The sequence below is a fragment of the Galeopterus variegatus genome, unplaced genomic scaffold (genome assembly GCF_000696425.1).
Source record: "Galeopterus variegatus unplaced genomic scaffold, G_variegatus-3.0.2 Scaffold906, whole genome shotgun sequence".
Classification (NCBI taxonomy): Eukaryota; Metazoa; Chordata; class Mammalia; order Dermoptera; family Cynocephalidae; genus Galeopterus; species Galeopterus variegatus.
The window spans coordinates 250,019-274,235 of NW_007727017.1; the positions used below are offsets into that span (position 1 = coordinate 250,019).

Sequence of the window (24,217 nt, forward strand, 5' to 3'; positions counted from 1 at the left end):
AAATTGATTATACAAATTTTGGGGGTTCAACAATGAGATATGTTGATCAAATCAATATTACTAGTATATATATTGTTACAAATTGTAATTATTATTTATGCCCCTTGTCCAATCCCTCCCCATCCCCCTTTCTCTCCCCCTCCCCCCTCTAATTATCCTAGATTTCTTCTCTCCCTCTGAAAGAATAATGGTTACTCTGTTGATATGTTGCCTAGATGATCTGTCCAATGCTGAGAGGTGTGATCAGGTGCCCCAATACTATCATAGAGCAGATGCCTCTTCCATCACTCTGAAATGGGATAGGTGGAGACAGACATCCTCCTCCTTTCTTTATCTCTGCTGGTGACTCTCCTTGTGTTAAGACACTCCAGTGGCTGGCGGACCATCTGCATGGTGGTTGTGGTGTCTAGCCACCTTCGCAGCAGCCATGAATATCGTGGTGGCTGTGGTGGGCCACCCACATGGAGGAGATGTTTTTGGCATGCTTTTTGGTGCTGGTGGTGTGCCTTGTTGTGGAGAGTATCCGATGCCCAGCTCCATACCCCAGGTCCCCAAGTGGGTCCTGAGGCACTGGCACTGTGTGCCTGGTTGTGGGAGGGGGGTCCAGTCCTCGGCTCCATACCCTGGGTCCCTGGGCAGGCCCCAAGGCACTGGTGCAGGGTGTCTGGTTGTGGGAGGGGGGGGTCTGGTCCCCTTCTCCGTGCCCCAGGAGCCATATTTCATGAGTGGAATCAAGCTTTGGGCTAACAGACACAGGCCCCTCCTAGAGCTCTCACTCAAATAACCATCCCCAACCTAAAGCAGTCCTACAAGGTAGGGACTGGTGTCATGTGCTCTGTTGGATAAAGAGACAGCGGTTCAGAGAGGTGACATGAGAACACACTAAGTCATGGCCCATGGCTGGATCTGACCACAAATGGAATCGTATCTGCATATGATTTATTTTCATTTATTTTTTAACTTGTTGCCAAAATTGAAACATCAGGACATTTCACGTAAAAATCAGGATTTGGGCTTCTCTTGCATATTGATGAGGCCCAGTGAGTGTGCCTCACGTCCCTCACTGAGGGTGTCTGACTGTCTGCATTGGAAGCCCTGCCCTGCACTGCACTCACCAGGCCTGTGAACTCAGGCAAATTACTTCTCTGTGCTTCCATCTCCTCTGCAGGAAGGTGAAATGCTAAGAGCATATAGTTCCTCCTTCCACAAGCCACTCAGAACAGGCCTCCTTCTAGTTCCTCAAATTTGCAAGGCCTTGCAGGGCCCAGGGCCCTTGCACATGCCAGATGCTCCCTGCAGCCACCTCCTCTCCAAAGGTGACCTCTTGTCTTTCTGGCCTCAGCTCAGAAGACTTGTCCTCAGGGAGGCCTTCCCAGACCTGCAAATCCAAAGCAGATGCCCTCCCCTCCTTCTGCTTGCTCCCCAGAGCTTTTCATGGCTTCCCTAATAGCACCATGACCTGCTACTTTTTACATATGCATTTGCTTGTTTATTGCCTATCTCCTCTCCTCCCTCCCCCTCCCCGCCACAAACACTTAGCCACAAACATCTCGTCCCCCAGTGAAGAGGCAGAGCCAGGACTCAGCTCTGGGTCCTTCTGGTCCCAGCCACTCCTCCCTCTCCATTCCCATCCCCCAGCACTGTGGTGGAGATCGGAGCTCTAGAGCCAGACTGCTGGGTTGGGGTCCCAGCTCCACCTCCTGCAAGCCTGCATGCTGAACTCTCCGTGTCTCTCACCTTCTTCATCTGTATATGGGACAACAGTGCCCAGCTCACCGGCTTGTACGAGGGTGCTTGAAAAAGTTTGTGGAAAAATGAAGTCCAAAGATGATACAAATCTTTCCATGAACTTTTTGAAGACCCGCCTTATGCGGATTAACTGAGTTAGTCGAGGGTTCAGAATGGTGCCTTGTGCAGGGTGAACATGCAATTAGCCATTGTTATGTTACCGTAATTCCCCACTCCCCAGCAGGTCCCAAGGTCCCAAAGCACCTTCCCAACAGAAGATCCAGTCTGGACCTCTGGCTTCCCCAAGTTCTAAGAGCCTAAGCACTTTCCAACTTGCTAACGCCTCATGGAACTATAGGAGGTACATTCAGTTACTGCTCCCATTTTCGAGAGGAAGAGCCTGAGATAACGGGAAGTTACAGAATGTGTCCGGATAAAACAACCGCTGCGGAAAGCCCATTTTCACCCCCAAGCCCTTGACTCTAAAACCCTCCACCAGAATCCTTAGGAGCACTGCTGCCAGGGCACACCCTCTGATGCAGCAGTTCCACCTGAGGGAGCGTGTCCCAAGGCAAGGATCAGGCAATCACACACAGTGCAACATCCAGGATGTTCTCTGTAGCACCGTCTACACAGTAAAGACACCTAGGAAAAACCTAAACGTCCATTCACAGGGGATTGCTCAAATAACATGTGCTGGATCCAAACTCAAATGCAGACACCATGAAGGGTGATGATAGATTAGCCTGGAAAGCCATGAGAGCTAAATGGAAAAAAGCAATCCACTAAACAGATTTCATAGTGTGATTCTATTTTTGCTTTAAAATATATTTAAATATACATATATAAATATATGTGTGTGTATATATATAACCTATATATGCCCATGTGTGCAAATATGCATAGAAATGAGACTGAAAGAAAACACATCAAGATGTTAAAAGTGGTGTCTCTGGGCAGTGAGATTCTGGATCCTTTCCACTTTCTCCTTATAATGTTCTGTTTTCTCTATTTTTTGCTGTGAACATGTATTGCTTTTAAAATTGGGGGCGAGTGGAGATGTAAAGAACAAGTTAGCTATTTTCATTTTGAAGAATGTGCTGCTTGCTTTCTGTGCTTCAGGATAAAGCATGGCACCTCCCTAGATCCAGGATAGAGGTCAAACCCTTTTTTTTTTTTTTTTACTATTATTTCTGCTAATATTCTAGAGTTTGGAAGTGTCCTTATGTATTCGACCACTCCCTTAGTGATGAAGAGCCAAGTTGGGTGCAGTCAGAATGAGAAAAGTTTCAGGGATGTTTCCCCCATCTAGTGAGACAAGGGGGTGCCGTGGAGGTGACTGAGCAGGGAGAGAGTGGGTAGGGGGCACAGGTCCTGCCTGATGCAAGACCCTGCTCCAGGCAAGCACGGTTTGTTCGGCTGCTGCTTAACTGGCGGCAATCCTAACCCCCAGGAATCTGCATCCTAACAAGCCCTCCAGGTGATTCTAGGGCACACTTGGGTTTGTGAAACATGGACTTAAATCACTACTTGGTTACTGTCTGTCTCTTCCATGACAACAGTTCTGTAACTCAGCTGCATATTAAAATCACTTGCTATATTAGTTATACCCTGAAACTTAGGCAGCTTAAGCCAGTAAACATTTATGATCTCACAGTTTCTGTAGGTCAGGAGCCCAGGAGTGGCTTAGTTATGTAGTTCTGGCTCAGAGTCTCTCTGGAGGCTGCGGTCAGGATGGCAAGCAGGGCTGCATCATCTGAAGGCTTAACCGGGGTGGAGGACCTGTTTCCAAGAGGATCCCTTTGCATGGCTGTTAGTAGGAGGCCTCAGTTCCTTACCGTGTGTCTACTTGAGTGTTCTCGTGAGTGTCCTCTGGCTTCCCCAGAGCAAGTGATCCAAGAGAGGGTACATAGAAGCCCCAATGTCTTTTATGACTTGAGTCTCAGAAGAGACACACCATCACTTCCAGCATATTCTATTCACTAAGGCCAGCTCACACTCCAGGTGGGGGGTGGGGGGTGAAGGATTAAACTCTATCTTGATGGGAAGAGTATTAAAGAACCTACAGATTTATTCCAAAACCATCACTGTTGGGGAATCCTAATAAATAATCTATGCCTCCAATTTCATTCTAAACTCCCATAGACCAGCACATCCACAGCATCAGGGAGTTTGTCAGAAATGCAGAATCTCGGGCCCCACCCTGGACCTGTTGAATCAGAATCTGAATGTGAACAAGATGCCCCAGGTGGTTCGTGAGCTCATTGATGTTTGAGAGATGGCTGCTGGCAGACCAGGCAAAGCAATCCCGGAGGTGGGCCCTGGGCAACACCGGTTTGAGGACTCCACAGGTGAATTCCAATTATCAGCCACGGCAAGACTGTGAGTCCCTCAACACCTTGCATTTACTGCTATGTCCTTGGGCCGAGGGAGGGCCTGACACACAGAAAGAGCTTGGCCAATGGCTACTTTTACTGCCTGCCTTCACTGATACCAAAAATAAAACCACATTTGAGATGTGTTTATTTCTGTTGTTAAGAAAAATCACCAGGTGCATCAATGGCCAGTTACTGTTTCCACTTTATAGTGACTTTGCTTCAGCAGGTAGAGCCAGGCTGCCTGGGGTCTAATGACAACCACCAAACTCACCAAGGGTGTGACCTTGGGCAGTGTCCTCAACAGGGCCCGGTGCAGAGCTGGTGGGAGTGCTTGAGCTTACTGAGTTCTCCCACTACGTGGGTGGGGTGTTCCACCTGAATTGTCACTCAGAATCTACAAATCATCTAGGAGATGAGCACTGCTATCCTCTCCACTTTACAGATGGGAAAACTGAGACTCAGAGAGGCTTGACTTGCCCAACTTAGGAGGAGAAGTCAGCTCAGAAGCCCACACCCTTTAGGGGGCCTTGAAGGATGGGTGGACACTATTTGGTATCTGCCCAAGAAGAAAGGAAAATGACATTCCTGGCACAAGCAGCTGAGTGGGCAAAAGGAAGTGGTGGGAACATCATTCAGTGTAGGACAGACCTTGAGGTGGCCCCTGACTCCTACCTCCTGGTGGTCACACTGTTGTGTAATCCTCTCCTCTTGACTGTGGGCAGGACTGGGGCCTGCTGCTGACTAATAGAACATGACAAAGCTGATGGCTGTCACACCTGTGATTACATCCCTCTGTGAGACCCCATCGTGCTGGCTGACTCCTTCGAGGGTCTTTCTCTCCTTATTAAGGCTTTGAAAAAGCAACTGCCATGAGTCCTACAGCTGCAAGGGAGTAAATTCTGACAACAACCTGAGCAACCTTGGAAGCCGATCCTTTTCCAGATCCACACTTGGATTTCAGAGGAGACCACAGCCCCAGGCGACACCTTGATCTCAGCCTGGTAAGATCCTGAAGCTGAGAGCCCAGCTAAGCCATGCCTGGACTCCTGACCCACTGAAGCTGTGAGATAATAAATGTGTGTGTGACAAGCTGCTAAATGTATGGTAATTTGTTACACGGCAATAGATAAGTAATATAAACTTGTTAATCTGTTCATCCAACACTGCTCTGCTGGATAGGGTGGCCAGACAAGACTCCGCCCACCCTGGGCCACTTCCCTGAGCCTTGAGGGACTGTCTCGTCACGGATCCCAGGCTTCTGTTGGTTCTCGCTGCCTGGCCTGACTCACGTGTTCTGTCTGAGCAGACTCACGCAGTGGTGAAGGTCCTTTGCGTTATTTTCTGCTGCGCAAGAACACCAGCTCCTTGAAGAAAGGGACTTCGGTTGTTTCCTTCACTGCTCTGTCTCCAGCTGCCAAAACAACGCTTGGCAGCTCATGGTGTTCTCCATCTGTGGAATAAATAAATAAATGATGGGGTTAGCCTCTACAGTCAGGGGGATCTCAGATGGGATTCTACCCCCCAGCCGCTTCCCAGCCATGTGACCTTGGGTGATCAAGGTGACGTTGCTGTGCCTCAGTCTTCATATCTGGACTATTGGGCAGTTCTGGTACCTACCTACGGGTTGTTCAGGGGTTGAAGGTGGGTATCACAGGATCCTGACAGGGAAGGCGAGCAGACCTTAGTGGCTTTAAGCCACTAAGTTTGTGCTAATTCGTCACAGCAGCCCTGGGAACCTAATACAGGCAGTCAGGGGCTGGAAGCCACAGGGTCTTGCGGGCTTCAGGCAGCAGTGTGAGTTTTACCGGCAGTGTCCGTGAGAAGACACTGGGGCAGGGGACTCACATCATCCCATTTGCCTATTTTCATGCTTGCTCTGGCTTCCATGTAGAGACAGATTGTGGAGCGGGGTAGGCAGGGACCCTTTCAAAGGCTGTCAAGGGCATCCAGGTGCAAATGACAGCATTTTGGGCTAGGACTGCGGTGGGAGAGATGGAGAGTGAATGTGCTTACAAAGAATTTAAGAAGAAGAATATCTATAAAAGCTGAGGCTATACACACTCTATGACCCTGCAACTCTACTCCTCGGTTTTGCCCAGAAATGAAAACGTAAGAGCACAAAAGACACGTGCGAATATGTGCATAGACACATTATTCATAATGGCTAGCTGCTGGAAATAGCCCAAATGTCTATCAGCATGAAAACAGATCTGCTGTGGTCTATTCATACAGTGGAATACCACTCAGCAGTAAAAAGGAGCAAATTACACAGATACCCAACAACAAGGTTGAATCTCATGATTATAATGTGGAACGAGAGAAGCCAGACACAAGAAAAGGATGTCTCATGTGATCCATTCATATGAAGTTCAAGAACCCCAGGCTTGACCTATGTGTTAGAAAACTAGGTGGGAGTCACCTTTGAATGGAAGGTAGTGACAGAAAAGGATATGGGGGATTCTGGGGGGCTGGTCACGTTCTGTTTATTAGTCTGGATGCTATTGACATGGGTGTCTTCACTTCATGAAAATTCACTCATCAGTGCATGTATGTTTTATGTACTTTTCTGTATGTGTGTTATACCTCAATAAATAATTGCCTCAGGAAAAGAGGTAGATTTATCAACACCACCACCCATTCTTAGGGGTGTGTTTGTCTCTCTGTATTTCCTTGGTCAAGGAGATCCAGAACAAAGAGTGGAAGAAGGCAGACAGAAGAAGAACAGGGAGGCTGGAAAGGGACCCGGCTTGGTTCGCTGAGGCCCCCAAAATGCGGACTAGAGAAAGATAGCAGCCGGCATTTGCTGAGCCCTTCTGCACACTACGTTCCACTTGCCTTGGCTCTGTGAGTACCTGGGACACCCTGACAAGGTCGGTACTAATATTATACCATTTCATAAGAGAGGAGACTCAGACACTAGGGTTAAGAACCCTGGGTCTAGAGCAGTGGTTCCCAACTGGGAGCAATTTTGCCCCCTAGTTAGGGTAGGCAGATTTAGCAAATAAAAATACAGGACACCCAGTTAGACTTGAATTTCAGGTAAACAATGAATCATTTTTTATTATGTCCCAAATATATGCATAAGTATGTCCCATCCAATATTTGGGACATACTTATACTAAAAATTGATTCATTGTTTATCTGAAATTCAAATTTGGGGGCCAGCCCGTGGCTCACTTGGGAGAGTGTGGTGCTGACAACACCAAGTCAAGGGATAAGATCCCCTTACCAGTCATCTTTAAAAAAAAAAAAAAAAAAAAAATTTTAACTGATTTTTTGTGACCTGTATTTTATCAGGCAACCCTAACCCTAGCAGACATGGGGTGATGTCTGGAGACATTTTTCGGTTGTCACAACTGCAGGGTGGGTGATGGGGGAGATTGCTACTGGCATCTAGTAGGTAGAGGTCACGCTGCTGAACATCAGGACAGCCCTCTACAACAGAGTTGCCTGGCCCCAAATGCCAATAGTGTTGACATTGAGAAACTGCGATCCAGAACTACTCCTGATGGCTTGAAATTCTACATCTGCCATTGAGGGGTGAGGGCAGGCAGAAGAGGGAGGCCTGGGCCCATTTGTGCCCCAATTGTAAGGCATAGGAAGCTCACATGACAGACATACACACACACCCTGCAAGAACAGGAACATGGTCGAATGCCCTGCACGCATGTGTCTGATGGCAGCATTTGTCAGGAAAGTGTGTAAAGTGATACACAGGGGTCTAAAAATAATTAAATAAATAACTAGAGAGGCCCAAATTAGCCATCTGATGGTTTTAGCATGGAGATTTGGTACAGTTTGCTCCAAGCATCCTGGTTTCCTTGGTTACGTTGGCCACGCATTAGCTGTCTCAGGCCAAAAATAAAAGATTTGTGAGAAAGAAGCTGCAGGATGTGGCCACCGCCACGGCTGTCATGCCCATCATTTTAAAAATCAGACACCCCAGGCTCCCTGGGGAGAGACATGCTTAGCTCTTTCTTCTTCCCGTTGGCAGGAGAGTGCAGCAGCTAAAAGAGTGGACTGTGGGGCACGGCAGCTCTGGATTCAAATCCTGACCTGGTTCTTTAACCTGCTCAAGTCTCAGAGAAATTGTCTTCTTTACTCAGCAAAAGGGAAGACACTCCCCACCTCTAGGTTGGTATAGAGTTGCTCAGCACAGAGCAAGTGTCCAATACTGGGCAGCTGCTTCAAACACCCCAGAACAGATGGACACGAATGGCCAGTGCTCGGCACGTGAACACCAGGTACTGCTGGACATGCAGATATGCTGCTGGCCAGCAGAGGAGATACCTCCCTGTGCCTGTATCCGCCCAGGCCCACCCTGGCTGGAGCCAAGGCAGTGAGATGACCATTAGACAGGCCTGTGTGCTCTCCCCCACCCACTCACCCATTCTGTTCCCTCCTGGCCCCAAGAGCCTGAGAGACCAGCAGCTTGAACTCAGGGATCTCCAGGAGGAGTCTCACGCTGGTCTTACCATGGCGTTGATGCCCTGCACATGTTTGGGCTGGACTGATAGCAAGAAAGAGGAGTCCTAATTAACAACTAGCACCTAAAGCAGTATTCTCATCCCTGGCTGCCCATCAGAATTCTTCTGAAGCTCTTAACATCCCCGGGTCCAGACTGCACCCTTGACCAATTAAGTCAAAGTCTCTGAGGCTGCAGCCTGGGCATTGGGATGTTTAAAGTTCCCAGATCATTCCAATGTGCAGCCAAGGTTAAGACCCATTGGTTCCCATCAGGGATCAGCAAACTTTTTCTTACAGGGCCAGAGAGTAAATATTTTAGGCTGTGTGGGCCAAAAGGTCTCTGTCACAACTAATCACCTCTGCCACTGTAGCTTGAAAGCCACCGTAGATGATACATAAACAAACAAGCATGTCTGTGCTCCGATACAAATTTATTTATGGACACAGAACTTTGAATTGCATATAGTTTTCAGGGCCGGCCCATGGCTCACTTGGGAGAGTGTGGTGCTGATAACTCCAAGGCCATGGGTTTGGATCCCTATATAGGGTTGGCTGGTTAGTTTGCTTGGGAGAGTGTGGTGCTGACAACACCAAGTCAAGGATTAAGATCCCCTTACCGGTCATCTTTAAAAAAAAAAAAAAGGAATTGCACATAGTTTTCATGTATCACAGAATACTGCTCTTTTGTCTTTTTACAACTATTTCACTATCAGTTCCCACTGAAGGAGTGAGGCGATCTAGTTTCAAAACAATCGAAGGGGGGATCAGATCCAGGGGCCCCCCAAGCAGCCACACCCCCACCTCTTGGGGCTAAACTTGCCACTTTGACCTTTGAAAATCACTGTTCCCTTCACCCAGGCTGGAGACATTCTCCCCAGAGCCAATCATAGTGCTCCCTTACACTCTTAATTATTTGCAGCGTTGGGACGCTTGAATGACAAATTGTGCGTGCACATCAACTTTAAGTTTCTTGTTGTTACTGGAAATATAAGCTTTCTGCTTCCACATTTACCACTGCAGTCTTCCATCCCACAGCATTCTTTTGCACAAACACACTTGCTCCTCCCTACCTCCTAATTCCTCTTCTCTGGGTCCGATTCTGAATTTCTAAACCTACCCTTACATAGGTGGGACCCTGGGGTTGCACTAGCATGATGACTGTGTACTGTGTGCCAGGACATGGGATGTATGTCCTCACCTCATTCCAGCTTCTCAGTAACTTGCAAAGGCAGGTCCTCACGATATCCCATTTTCTGGACTAGGCTGAGAAAGGCAGAGTGACTCCCCTTTTGTTTACGGGGCAGATAGGTGGACGAGCCGTGTGGACCACCCAGATCTGAGCTCATGTGCCAGGTATCTGGGTGGTGTGAATTTGAGAAGAAGCCCCTGCATGTCCAGAATCCACCAACTAGCATAATTTTTCAAAAGGGGATGAAAGGAGATCATCATAGGTTAGTAATTTTTAAATTGCCAACTAAGAACATTTTTAAAGTTACTTTCTTCCATCAACATCATTTCGTACAAGAAAGAACTCTTTAATATCAACAAAATGGAAAAAGAGTGACCCACGGTATCCTTGGGGGGTTGGTTCTGGGACTTCCCATGGATATAAAAATCTGAGGATGTTCAAGTCCCTGATATAAAGTAACGTAGTATTTGCATAGGACCTATGCACATCCTCCACATATTTCAAATCATCTCTAGATTACTTAGAATACCTAATACAATGTATATGCCACGTACATAGTTGTTATACTGTATTGTTTATTTGTATAGTTTTTTGTTTTGTGGGTTTTTTCGGGAATATTTTTCATCTGCAGTTGGTTGAATCCACAGATGTGGAACCTGTGGATACAGAGGGTTGACTGTAACATTTATCTTTGCAAAAAACTCACATCTTTCTATTGCCTAATTTCACAGTGGCCTGACAGAAGGTCATCGCAGACCAGAAGCGGCCCCCAGGCCTGAGCCGGGCAGTCACTGAGCAGATTTGCTTCTCTGAGCCTCAGTGCTCTCATCTGCAAAATGGAGGTAAAAGCAGCCACTACAAGGGTTGTTAAGCGAGTGATCAAACACGTGGCTAACAGCTCCTGCGCCCGATGTCGTGCTGGCCACAGGAAGTCGCTGGGAGGGTGGATAAAAGCAAGTACGGAAGCGCTAAATCCATGGCCGGCTTGGGGCCAGGTTTGCAGTGGCCACCGTCACTGCTGGGGCCACCGGCATCTCTCGTGTTATTACTGCTGTGGTCTTTGTCGTTGCCATCACCATTCCCCCCACCCCAGCCAGGCCTTCTGATTCCAAACCCATGTTCTTCTATTTGTGGGTAAGAGCATCAGCTACAAAATCTGGCAGCCTGGATTTGAATCCCGACTCCACCCCCTGGGCAAGTGACTTCCATCTCTGGGCATCAGATTCCGTGTCTGTAAAATGCAGAAAAACATGAGACCCATTTCATGGGGTTCATGTAAGGACTGTGTGGGGTAATTCAGGTGGAGACCTGTGAACAGTGCTCAGCAGCAGTAGGAAGTCAGGCTGAATTAACCGGTACAGTGTTGTTGACATAAGCCACCCGTCCCACGGCAGACCCCAGGCTCTTCCCACCACATGTCTCGGGCTTCTCAGACGCTGTCTGCATTTCTCTCTCCCTCCCTCCCAAGTCCATTTGGCCAAATGACTTCAGGACCCTCAGGCCAGAATGACAGGCTGTCCTTGGCCGTGAACACAGGGGTGTCGACGGCCACATGGGCTGACGCCATGCTGCTTCCACCCTGGCCAACTGAGACCTTCCACAGAAGGAACCAGAACTTCCGGGAAAGGAAGCCCTGACCATCTGCCCTTGCAGGACCGAAAAAGGACCCCCAATATCAAACCAAGAAAGCAATTTGGCTGTAGACTGGTTCCTAGATGTTGAAGCCTCGCTTCTCCTGGGCAAGGCTGTTCTCTGCTGGAGAGGGGCACATAGCCCTGCTGACCTCGGACAGCTGTCTCTCATTCCCCACACAGGCTGCCCCAGTCACTTGGACCCTGGGATGTCACCAAAAGGGGTTGAAGCAAATGGCACTATAAACTGTGGGCATAACGACCCACCCCAGTGGGAGGCCACAGCCCTCTGGGATGCACCTCCTTAGAGGCCAGTTTCTCTCCTGTTTGGGGGAAGCCCGTGTTCCTCTGACTCAGTGTCCCCACCGAGCTTTCTCTGTGCTGGACTGGACGCTGGGTTATGCAGCAAAGAAGCCAGACAGGTTCCTGTCTTCACAGGGACCTGTTTCAAAAGGGTTTACAGTTTAGTGAGACAAAAACCATCTACAAGGAAACAAAAATGCCATTAAATACAGGTTCTTACTGGTGAGCCAAGGCCAAGAAGTAGGGAGATGGGATAGGATGTAATAGTGCAGGTGGGAGAAGGCTTCCAAGTGGGGGACATTTGAGCTGAGCCCTGAATGATAAGACCATTCCAGGCAGCAGGAACAGCGAGAGCAAAGGCCCTGGGCTGGGGTAAAGGGGGTCATGTTCAAGGTCGTGTGGCTCTCGGTAGAGCAAGAGAAAAGTGGAGGAATCCTGCCAGCCAGGTGGCCTGCCAGGTCATGGCCAGCCTGACTGCCCCAGGAAAGGGGTATGGACTCAACCCAAGGAAAAGCTACCGGAGGAGGCCTCACAGCTGACTCCTTACCTGGTTCACCTGGAGGCGCTTTGCTGAAAGGAGGCCTTGTCTGTCTTGGAGACTCAACCCAAGTCAACCCTGATTTGTTTTTCAGTAAGAGAAAGGTGATCTTCTTGTCCAGTGGTTGACAGGTTTGGAGTTCAAAGTTGCTTCGTCGGGCTTTGGATGAGGAGAAAGGGGTATGATTCACAGTTCAGTCTAGAATGGGCATTTCTTGTTTATGTCTGTTTTTCTGACAACTTCTGTCTCAGAGGATGAGCAAAGAGTCGGGGGGAGGAGGGCAAGAGGGGACTTGGAAGTCAGTTCTATTCACTGGACCATGAGGTCAGGGGCTGTGTGTCTGTTCTGCTCATAATCAAATCATCAAGGGCCAAACACTGAATGAATGGATGGTAAAATTCTGGTGTGGCTGTACTGGCATCGTTCAAATAAAACTTACATAGTATTTTCTGGATTCTAAGAAGGAGTCAATGTGCCATTGATTCAATAACAACTTTTCTGGGAAAGGGAGGCCTGAATTAAATGTACATACCCACAGTAACATATGTCCCCATTTCAGAAACTGAAGATTTTGACTCCTGGGGAATGGGATGGTATTGGGTTGAATAGTGTCCCCCCAAATTCATGTCCACCTGGAATCTCAGAATGTGACCATATTTGGAAATAGGATATTTTAGGATTAGTTCAGATCAGGTCATAGTGGATTTGAGTGGGTCCTCAACCCAATGACTAGTGTCCTCATGAGCAGGCCATGTGAACACATAGAGACACACACAGAGAATGCCATGTGAAGACAGCGACAGTGACTGGATTGATGTGTCTACAGGCCAAGAAATGCCAGGGAAGCTGGGGGCCACCAGAAACCATGAGAAGAGCATGGGGCAGATTCTCCCTCGGAGACCCTAATGGGATCAACCCTGCTGACACCCTGATTTTGGACTTTCGGCCTCCAGAGCTATGAGAGAGTCATATGTCCCCATATGACTCAGCAGTCATATGTCTGCTGTTTTAAGCTGTCTAAAAAACAGGACAGGTGGTCCTGCTTGCTTTTGTACTTCCTTTGCCATGGCCCGAGTTGCTGCAGAAGCGATGGAGATCCTGTGGTGTAGTGGGTACCGTGCACCCCAGACATCAGAAAAACAGATTTTCAAACCTCCTGCATTCCTTTCCTGTGGCTGCTGTAACAAATTCGCACAAACTGGGTGGCTTAAAACACTAGAAATTGATTCTCTCACAGTTTTAGAGTCCAGAAGCTCAAAACTAGTATCACAGGTCCAAAATTAAAGTGTCAGCAGGGCCATGTGCTCCCTCTAAAGGCCCCAGGACAGAGTCCATTTCTTGCCACCTTCAGGTTCTGGTGGCTCCCTGTGTCCTGTGTGCCTTGGCTTGTGGCGGTATCCCTCCAATCTCCGCTTCTGTCTTCACACCACCTTCTCCTCTGTGTGTGTCGAATCTCACACTGCCTGCCTCTTACAAGGATACGTGTGATTGCATTTAGGGCCCACTCAGATAATCCAGGATAATTTCATCTCATGAGCCTGAATCACATCTGCAAAGATACTTTTCTATATAAGGCCACACTTACAGGTTCCAGAGATTACAGTGTGAGCATCTTTTTTGGGTGGGGGTGCGGGGGCCAGCATTCTTCAGCCTGCCGCAACTTCTGGGAAAAGATGAGTGTGTGGGGGGGTGACTTTTCCAGTGGGAACACACAGGGGTGGGTGGATTTCTAAATGGGGGTTCAGACCTCAGAACCTCTGAGGACCTAGGAATGGGTGAGTACCGTGATTTTCACAGTAGGTGCACAGCTGTCTACATTAATCATATGGCCATCTTGGAATGTCCCCAGCGACATTCTACAACAGACGTGTGAAAGGCCCTGCCTTCGAGGCCCCAGAAAAGAAAGTGGTCATTCCTGAGAGCCAGCAGAGTTTCGCATAGAATACCACTTCAGTTTCCTATTGGGAGGCCTGGCTGTCAGGTCATGGCGATGCTCTCAGGCCAGGGTGGGAAAGTCAATGAAGACAGTGGGTGAAGGGGAAACTAAGGCAAACTAGAGCCTCACCTAGAGGGGGCAGCATCTACTCAGCTGTGACCTGGTATGGTCCGATCTTTTGATTATCAAGTAAAGCCAGAAATTCAGATTGGTTAACATGATATATACTTATTATTAAATACGCAACTAGTTTTAAAGAATTAAAGCACTTTGTAGATCAAGCAAGACACAATCAATGGGCCACCAGCTTCTAACATCTGGTCTAGATAGAGTCTATCGGAATCCAGTCAGTATCCCGGAAGTATTCTCTGGAGCAGTACGGGAGGTCAACAGTTGAGGCTCTGTGCACAGATAGACCTGGGCTATCCACCCATCACCAGCTGTGGGACCTCAAGCAAGCTGCAACATCCAAGCCTCAATTTTCTTATCTGTATAATGGGGTGATAATACCAACCTCCCAGGGTTGCTGAAAAGTTCACATTGAGCTGCTCCAGGTGTAAAGCCCCCAGCGCAGGGCCTCCCTGCAGTGAATGCACAAGAGCTGGGGTTTATTACTATTGTTGGTTCTGAGATGCATCTTTTTTTTTCATTTTAATTATTCAGACACTGGGCTGCAACCTACAATCACTGTGTAAATCTAACATGATCAAACATCTGTTCTGCTCCCTCTTCTCCTCCCAAAAGTTGTTTTTAAATAGTGCATGTGCGTTAAAAAGAGGAGATACCATCCTGTTCAAGACTCATGCTGGGAGAGGAGATCTGTGCAAGACTTGCCCACTAGGAGGGACTTGTTCTAGAGGAAGCCCCCAGGGCTCTCCCCGCATCAGGGATCTGGGTCTGCCCTCTTCAGGGTTTTCATCAATCACTCAGATAGAGTCAGAGAACCCATGCTGTCAAATGTGCAAGTAATCCAAGGGGGTGAGGGTGTTCAGGGGCTGGTGGGTGAAAGTCCAGGGTCTGTGAAGCTCTCAACAGTGGTCAGTAAGGAGCAGCAAACTTGAGTTTTAGTACTGAGCTTCCTCAGATCAGTTGCAAAAGCCAAGGGTGACACAGACCAGAATAACTGCAATTAATAAGAGTGACAAATCAAGTGTTGATGAGGAGGGAGAGCACTAAGAAATCTCAGACAATTGCTGGTTGGAGTGTACGGTGGAAGACTGCTCAGCAGTACTGGGCAACTTGGGGGATAACAGGACTTCAGCTCACTTGGCTGTGCCTGTCTTCCTGATTCCCTTTTCCTCCCTCTCTCTCACTTCCCATGGCACAGGCCTGATTTAGGAGAATTTTCTTAGAAAAGAAAGGCTGAGTACTGGGTAAATAGTGGGATAGTTCATGGTTAAAAGCAAGGGCTCTGGAGGCAGACAGACCTGGATTTCAATCGAGCCCTACTACCTCTGAGCCACAGCACCTTAGAAAACTTACCTAGCCACCCTCTCTGCCTTGGTTTCCACAACTGCACAATGGGAACAATAATAGTGCCTAACTTGTTTTTTGTGAATCCTACAAGGCTTGTAATTTTGTGAATATTAAGTAGATAATACATGTAAAATGCCCAGAACACCTAACATATAATAGGCATTTAATCAACGCTAGCTGTTTTTCGTTACTGCATGAACAACTGTCATTTATCAAACACCTCCTAGGTGTTAAGCACTGTGATAAGAATTGGTCTTTGAAATACTTATTCAACAAGTATATATTGAATATAAACTATCAGGCAGACCCTCCAAGAGGGTACCTGCCCCATGTTGCTCATCCTTGCAGAAGAGACAGCATAAGAGCTACGATGGAGCAGAGCAGTTAATAAGCCGCTTGTCCTCTCTTACAGAGACAGCAAGAGATTACAACGTGTGTGTGCGTTCTACCTTATCCCAGCAGGCTGTGCCTGGCGCATAGAAGATGCTCAGTAAGTTCCCAATGAATGGATCCTCACAAAACCCTACTGGTACGAACAGGCTCAGCGAGGCTGATAATTTGCCCAAGATCTTAGAAGGTGGTGGAGGAGTCGCACCCACGTACGCCTTTCCTAGTTAAAAAACAACAGCCCCAGAGCCACGCCCCCTCCCGCCCTGGGCGTTTAAGTGCCCTGGACCCTCGCCCCGCCCCCCGTCACCACGTGGATTTAAAACCCACGCGGGCTCCGGGCTCCTGCCCCTCTCCCGCCATTGGCCGAGGCCGCCAGCACTGGTGTCCAATGGAGCGGGCTTGTCCCGGAATGAGAACTTGGGATTGGCCTGTCCGCTGTGTCATTTTGGGCTGCCCGTGACGTCAGCCGTGTCTGGCGCTCCCCTCCCTTTGGTGTCTCGACTGGCGTTAAAGGAGCCGCAAGGGAGAAGAGGCGCGAGTTGCTTCAGAGGCACTTTTTAAGTAACCTTTAAAAAATTTTTTAAATTAGTGTTCATAGTACGAAATATAGCAAACTGTGTGCGAAAAGTGTAGACTGCATTTAATCCATTACACAAACCTAACCACTGTTAAGGTTTTGCAATTTATCATTTCAGTCCTTTTTCTAATAATTCCGTTTGTACAAAATGGGGATCAGTTCTACAGCCAATTTTTAAATCTATTTTATAAAGGACTTTTCTCTCTATTATTAAATAATCTTTGGAAACATGATTTTGAACAGTTGCGTTCTCCCCGGCCTTTTTTATTTAATCATCCCCTATTTTTTTCTTAATTTCATTGCACTTTCGCTTTTACAAATGAAGATAGGGTCAACATTTGTTTCCTTAAAAATTTGTTCAGTTCTCTGATTATTTTCTTTAAATATGTCCTAGAAATGGAACTACTGAGTGAGGATACCGACACTATAAGGGCTAGTCAGAACTGCAAAATCGTTTTGCATTCATTCATTCAGCGGATATTTACAGAGTATATGTGCCAGTCGCTGCTAGGGACTGTGGATACAGCAGAGAGCAAGACAGACAGATGTAGCCCGTGCCTTCTTCAAAAATGCAACGTCAGTTTCATCACCGTTAGAGCCAGCTCTTGGGTACTGGTTTCCAAGCTCCATATCTGATGACAGATTAACCTAGTGGGGGGAATCCCTGTGCATATGGGACAGAATGGTATCTCCAATGCTGTCAGGGAGACTGCAGATGAAGGGTTCAGAGTATTTCCTGGTGCCACACCCTTGTGAGGACGGCTGGGACACCTCGGTGCCCCATTCCTTTGGATTCTGACAGTGCTTGCCTGGTGTTCTGGAGATCTTAGGGACATCTGAACATCTGTTCCTGAGACCAGACATTGGAGACATGCAGGACACAGTCCAGCTGGGGTGAGAGACACTAAACCAAGCAACTCACTAATGCATAAAAAATTGCAATTCAGGTTTAAGTTCTCTGAAGGGACCAAGAAGGTTCTAGGGTTCATTCGTATTTTGTACAGGATTAGGAGCCTCCAGAGCATAGAGCATGCATTAATAATGATAACTTTTTTCAAAAATTTGCTCCAAGCCAGCCCCTGTGCTAAGTGTATGAGTTCCCCATTTAATCCTTCTGGTGGCCCTGGGGGGAAGGGAACTTTCTGATCTCTATTTTAAAGATGAGAAAACTGAGGCCCAGAGTAGTTAACTAACCTTCCCCAAAAAGATCACATCACACAGTTAGAAATGGTGACTTATACTTGCGTGACCTCACAGTTTTTGGCATGCAGAATTCAATGTTTGGGGAATGGATGGGTGAATGAGTGAGCACCCAGAGGGTAAACTCTATGAAGGCAGAGCCCTACTTAGCACGGCCACTGTGCACCCCCAAGGCCTGGGTCAGCACCTGGCCCGCAGTACAAAATAGTGTCTGCGTGCCAGGAGAGGTGTCAGCATGGGCACAGCTCAGAGCCAGGCAGACACGGCCCTCCCCACGGCCTCCGTGTTGAACTTGCAGTTCACTCTCACTTGCAGCCCTCTGCACCTGCCTCCCCTCCAAACCCAGCCTGAGAGTGCCATGGCCCAGCCCCACTCTAATGCCTTTTTGCAACTGACAATCGCAGTCTTAATTACTCCTACCCACCATAAAATGTATCCTTCGCTCCTTCAGGAGAATAGAGAGATGGAACATGTTTGCTTGTGTATTTCTGTTACATGGAATCAGTTTCAATGACAAACAGTCCTTTTTGGAAATATGTCAGACATGAGCTGAACATCTGGAATCTTCCAAACTCCTCTCAGGCTCAACCTGTGTTAGAAAGATACCTATATTAAGCTATTTAAGGTAAACAAAGACTCCGTGGGGCCGCACCAGGAGTCAAGAGCTGTATTCTAGCTCAGCTCTGCCTTTCACTAGCACTTTGACCTTAGCCAGGTCACGTCTCTCTCTGGGCCTCAGTTTACCTATCTGTCATTAGATGGGATTGGCTCTAATGTTATCTTCTGTCCTCTACTTCCCACCCCTCATCTCCCTGCCTGGCCCCCAAAGCCCTGTTTTCTCAATAGAACCCAGTTCCCTGTTGGAAACAACAAATTGGACAGGAGAGGAGAATGGGATGACTCTTGGGGAGCAGGGGGTTGTGGGGAGTAGGGGGTTTGGGGATCCATCTGTGACCAGTTTAGGAGTTTTTTGGGCTTGCTGATGGGGAGCTCAGCCACAAGACATTTGTCCAGCAGGTAAGCTTCTGTATCAGCACCTAAACACACGAGACAACCAAGAAAACACACAACACACACATACCTACATGACACGAATACTCACTGTATACCCTACACATATATATATAACACACACAACATGCACCCTCAAACCTACAACACGGACTACATGCACACTTACACCACAAGTACAAACATGCCCCCCACATACATGCAGTGTGGATCTGCACATGTACACCCCACACATACACACAACACACATGCACCCACAAATCCACACGTTCTGATGTGGCTAGCCACTGTGATGAGGCCCTGACACACTTCCTCGCTTTCAATGTAAAATACTGTTCCCACCCCCACTTAGTGGCAGAGGGGGTTGCAGATTCAGTGAGGTGAAGTGACCTGCAAAGGTCACACAGGCAGTTGGAGGTGCCTCTCAGCTCCCCAGCCCACTCCAGCTTCACACCTCCCCTGCAAGTCAGATGCCCTTCATCTTCTGAGATGAGGTTTTATGAACGAAAACCACCAAACGATGGGGCAGATTCTGGAGCCCTGGGAGCCTCCAGGGAGCTGAGGAGGACAGCACTGCCTGAGTCACGCAGGGATGGCCAGGGAGGACCGAGGCAGAGGCAGCAAGGAGGGGAAGGGTGCAGGAGGCAACATCCACTGAGGCCAGCCCACAGGCTTTGGGGCCTAAGTACCTGCATTCACATCCCAGCACCACCTCACTCGTGGGTTCCTGAGCCTCAGTGTCCCCATCTGTTAAGTGGAAATAATATTAGCTTGGACCTCACAGAGCTGCTGTAGGGATCCAGTGGTTGCTGTAGGATCCGATGCGTGTTTGTGGAATGATTACATGGAAGAATATGTGGTGGCTAGGGCGGGGCCTGGCACACAGGCAGATCCGATAAACATCGGCTCTTATTCATGTTTTAAAGTAAAAGAAGACAAAGAAAACCACCAAAACCCAAAGCCTAAAGTTGACAGGCCAGATGCAACCACAGGAAAGACTTGGGCGGAAAGTGACTCAGCTGGAAGGAGTTTCTAAAGGTGAGAAGTTGGGACGAGAGGCCGTTAAACCACTTGAGCCTGCCCAAGACTGCTTCTGAAAAGGCAGCCCTGTCCCGGCAGGCCTGGGGGTGGCAGGAGGCGAGGGGCAGTGCTGGCGCTGGGGAGCCCTCCCTGCCTTGCCCCACGGACCGCTCTCAAAGCAGGCCCTTTGTTGACTCAGCCGGGCACTTTCCACAGAGCCCAGCCACCCTCGGCCGCAGCCCAAACCCAGGCTGGCTTCCACAGGTTCCCAGCTGGCTGCCAGCAAGGGCCTGGCATCTGAGCAAGACAGGCCACAGAATTTGTGGGGCCCTTGGTTCAAAAACGATTAATTATTACGAATCTCAAGACGGTGACAGTAGGGCATTAAACCAAGCCCACAGCCCTTCTGAGCTGGGGCCCGTGGGAGCGCAGGGGGTCGCACCCCCGAGAAGCCAGCCCTGCACTCGAGCCCAGCACAGGCTGCCAGGAGCAAAGTCTCCACACTGGCTCCGCAGCAGAGTCAACCCACAGGCAGGGCAGACAGTGGCACATGCTGTCTGGAGTCCTTGAGAGGCCTGTGCCTGCAGTCGCCTGTGGACACACACCCATTTCATAATCCCATGACCATAGCCAGGTTGGGAAATGTGTCCCAAACTCCGGACTCTGTGGGGCTATGAGGGGCCCTTAATTCCTCTTCCACCAACAGCTTTGGCCTTGGCACCTGCTGCCCTGGGCCGGGAGCTCGCTCCCTACCTTCCCTTACGTGACTGGCTCCCACCTCCCCGGAGAGGCTATCTGACCTCCTTGGTCTCAAGTCACCTCCAGACCCTCTCCATTTGTATTCTTCCCAGCTCTTGCCCTCTGAGATGATCACCTGGACTCATATGTTTTCACATGTGCTACCTGCCTCTCTTGGGAGAGTATGAGCCCCAGGAGGGCCAGGGTTTATACCTGGCCCTCAGTGGGCACCCAGTAAATACAGGTTGAATGAGATGCCACCTCCCCAGGAAGGCTTCCCTGATCTCGTCCCAACTTCTTGCTCTCCAACACTGTATCTGAAATGACCTTGTTGAACTACTGGTTTGCACATGTATCTATAGTCCCTTTCGCCTTCCACAGTGTCACCCAAGGGAAGGGAGTTTGCTTTGTTCCCAGCCCTGTGCCCAGTACCCAGCACAGAGCCTGGCACTGGACAGGCACACAATATTTGTTGAATGAATGAAGGAAACTTCTTTCCCTGACTTGTGGCCCTCCTCCAGGGACTCAGGCCTGCCCAGAGGTGGGGGGTCCCTCCCAGCACTCTGACTCCAGCTCTCCCACCTCAGCCCATCAACAACACCTCAGCCTTGCCACACTCGCCCTGGGCAGAGGCAGCAAGCTGTGGACTCTCTTCTGCATGTGCCAGGCCTGAGAGTGAGTGGCATCCCCCTCATGCCCGAACTCCCAGCACCAAAGTGCCTGGCGCACATAGGGTCACTGGATTTAGCAAGTAAAAATACAGGATGGCCATTTAAATTTGAATGTCAGATAAAAAACATAAATTTTTAGTATAAGTATGTCCCAAATGTTGCATGAGATATACTACACGTTATTTGAGGTCTATCTGAAATTCAAATGTAACTGGAGTCCTATATTTTATCTGCAGCCCCAGGGACACACGAAGCCTCCTATGAGTGCAGGCACTCAAGCCCACCCTCCTTCCAAAGCAATTCTGTCCTTTCCTACTGCCCACCCTAGCCAGGGGCGTGGCGGTCCCCAATCCCCTCATCTAGAAAATGGAGATGAGATAGCAGTTCCTCCCCTTCTAGGGTTGCCATGAGGGTTGAATCGCGTCACGGCTAATACTATTCAGCCCTCTGCTCACATACCTTCAAGGTGTTGACCTTCATTCCTCACAATCACGCCAGGCAAAGGCGCCGTGAGCTGCCCCATTTTGCAGAAAAGGAAACTGATATCAGAGAGGTGACCATGTTCAACTGAGGATACACAGCTGTGTCCTACCATCATGCCTGCCACCCTGCATTGAGCCCTCCAGGAAGAAACAACTTTGGAACAAGGGCTGGAGACCTCTAAACCCATCCCAGGTGACACCATCAGCACAATGGGGTCACACTGTACCACTCAATAAATGATAGCCATTGCTGTCTTCCCAGACAGATCAATGGGAGGTCAAGTGTGGTGGGGAGGTGTTTTTTTTTAATCCAGTGAATTAACTGGTTATTTTTGCCTGCCGGCAGTTCAACCTTGATTGTGTAAATGCTGCCTCATTTCCAAGACAATCAATGTGTGATTTCTAGCTGCCAGACTAGCCAGATCTCTGGCAAGAGACTTCCCGGAGGGCAGTGGCTGTGTCTGGCATTGCTGAATTCCCGTGCTCAGGGCCACAGCTCAGTGAAAGTTTGTTGATTGAAAGAATGAAGAAATGGCTGAAAGGAGGGGCATGGAAGGTCGTCGTCTTTGGCCTAGGAAATGAGTGAGACTCTCAGTCATCCCCAGGCCCAGCCTACGTTTTCAGTGCTCCCAAAGGGGCATTCAGGACACCCCCCTCCCGCACCCACCCCAGTTTTTCTTCCAAGTTGCAGAAGATAAATTGCAACAAGACCTTCGCCAGTAGAAGAACTGCTGGTGAAATTGCCTCTTCCTCAAGGCAGGCACAGAGAGTGCCCAGTTCACAGCAGGCCTGGGTGCTGCCCCACTCCTGGTTCTGGGCTTTGGCTCTGACTTAGGCCTGGCTGTGGCTCTAAGAGAGAGCTTCTCTTCCCAAACAAATGTCAGTGCCTTTGAACCTCCCTCTGGGCTGGACATTCTTGGGTTCCCCATAAAGTTCCAACCAGTCAACCACCCCTGATCTTGAACCCTCCAGAAAAAGTTTCCTAGCCTTGCTGGGAGAACGCTAGAGGCATCATTTGTGCCTGCGCAGGGAGAGAACCGACCACTACCTCGGCAGCTTTGTATGAGTTCAGGAGGATGAATTTGCTCTCAGCTAGACAGTTCTTTCCAAATTCCACCTTCACTTCTCAAATCTTTGCTTTTCCACCTCACTCCAATCTATTAAAAAGAAAATAACAATAATTTTTTTAAAGCTTTCCGCCCGCTCCCATACCGAGGGGTATTACTAAAACTCCAGGCATTACAGGAATATATGGATATTTGAAGAACTAGAAATATGTGGTGAGGGGAGAGCAGATACCCTGGGGACCTAGGTTGGAACTCAGCCTCCATCATCCTGTGACCTTAAGCAAGCGATTTCCCTTGCCAGCGTCTTGGTCTGTATAATGGGGATGGATAATAATATTTTGCCACACCAAGTTAGTGTCAGGTTGAGTTAATATTTGGAATGTTTCTGGCACACAGTAGGGGCTCCATAAGTGCTTCTTAAATAAGGGGAGGTTTAGGAAAAGGCTGTCTAAGAGGGGACACACCGAATTCTTGAGAGGTTGGAGTTGTACGGGAGAGGGGAGGCCTCTTATGAAATATTTTAGTACATTTTTAAGCCAAGAGAATGTGTTCTTGTAGCACTCGTGTAATTAAAACTTTATGAAATAAAGTCCCACCATCACTACTCTCCCCTCCCCCCCTCCACTGCACACACACTCCTTTTGAATTCCGGAGCCGCGCCCCCCAGCCGGTGGCCCCTCCGGCCCCAGACAATGGGTGTGGATTCGCCCCGGGCCCCGCCGGCTGGGGCAGCGACAATACACCAATACACTAGTCCCGGACACGTATCTACATGACAAGGGCTCCTGGGCGTTTCTCCCGAATTGTCCCAGGCGTGTCTACGCGAGTTCCAGTCTTTCCAAGTCGACCCCCTCGGGCTCGGGTTAAAGTGCGTGGAAGACGTAGTGGGCTTAGGTTCCTGGTGCGGCTGCAGAACCGAAGGCGGAGAGTCTCCGGCGAAGTCAGGCGATGGGTGATTATCCGGGGGGCTCTACCCTTCTCCAATTTCCCTTCCTTGAGCCCCCGGGGACCTCGTGCACCTTACCGGATAGGCTGCCCCAAAAGCCTGGGTCCGGAACCCCGGGGGCGGGGGAGGGCACACCTGCAACTGGCCCGGAGCGGCTGGGACCGGGAGGGTGCCGGGCAGGGTCTCCAACCTGACCCCCTCTGGGAGAGGACACAGCGCCCTCCCCCGCTGCGCGGATCCCCGGTCTACACCGGCCGCCGAGTTCTGGCCCTTTAAGAGCCCGCCCCGTTTGGCGTCACCCCGCCCCCCGGGCCGGGGAGGGGGTGCGGGGGACCCTCGGCGGGGATTGGCGCAGCGCGCGCCCCCTCCCCGGCCCCCGCGCGGTGGGAACCGGCAGCCCCGTCTAGCGCTGACGTCAGGCCGTCTGCCCGTAATAACTTCGTATAGCATACATCATACGAAGTTATCG

At 49.3% G+C, this 24,217-nt stretch overlaps 1 protein-coding gene across 1 annotated transcript in view; it reads left to right on the forward strand.

Moving 5' to 3' along the window:
• Positions 1 to 19,816: 19,816 nt before the first annotated feature.
• PMEPA1 (prostate transmembrane protein, androgen induced 1) overlaps positions 19,817 to 24,217 on the forward strand; it is a 67,427-nt gene continuing 63,026 nt past the window's right edge. Inside the window, exon 1 of the mRNA XM_008573341.1 lies at positions 19,817 to 19,862. The gene's annotated coding sequence lies outside the window, so the exon portion shown is untranslated. The remainder of the gene's footprint in view (positions 19,863 to 24,217) is intronic.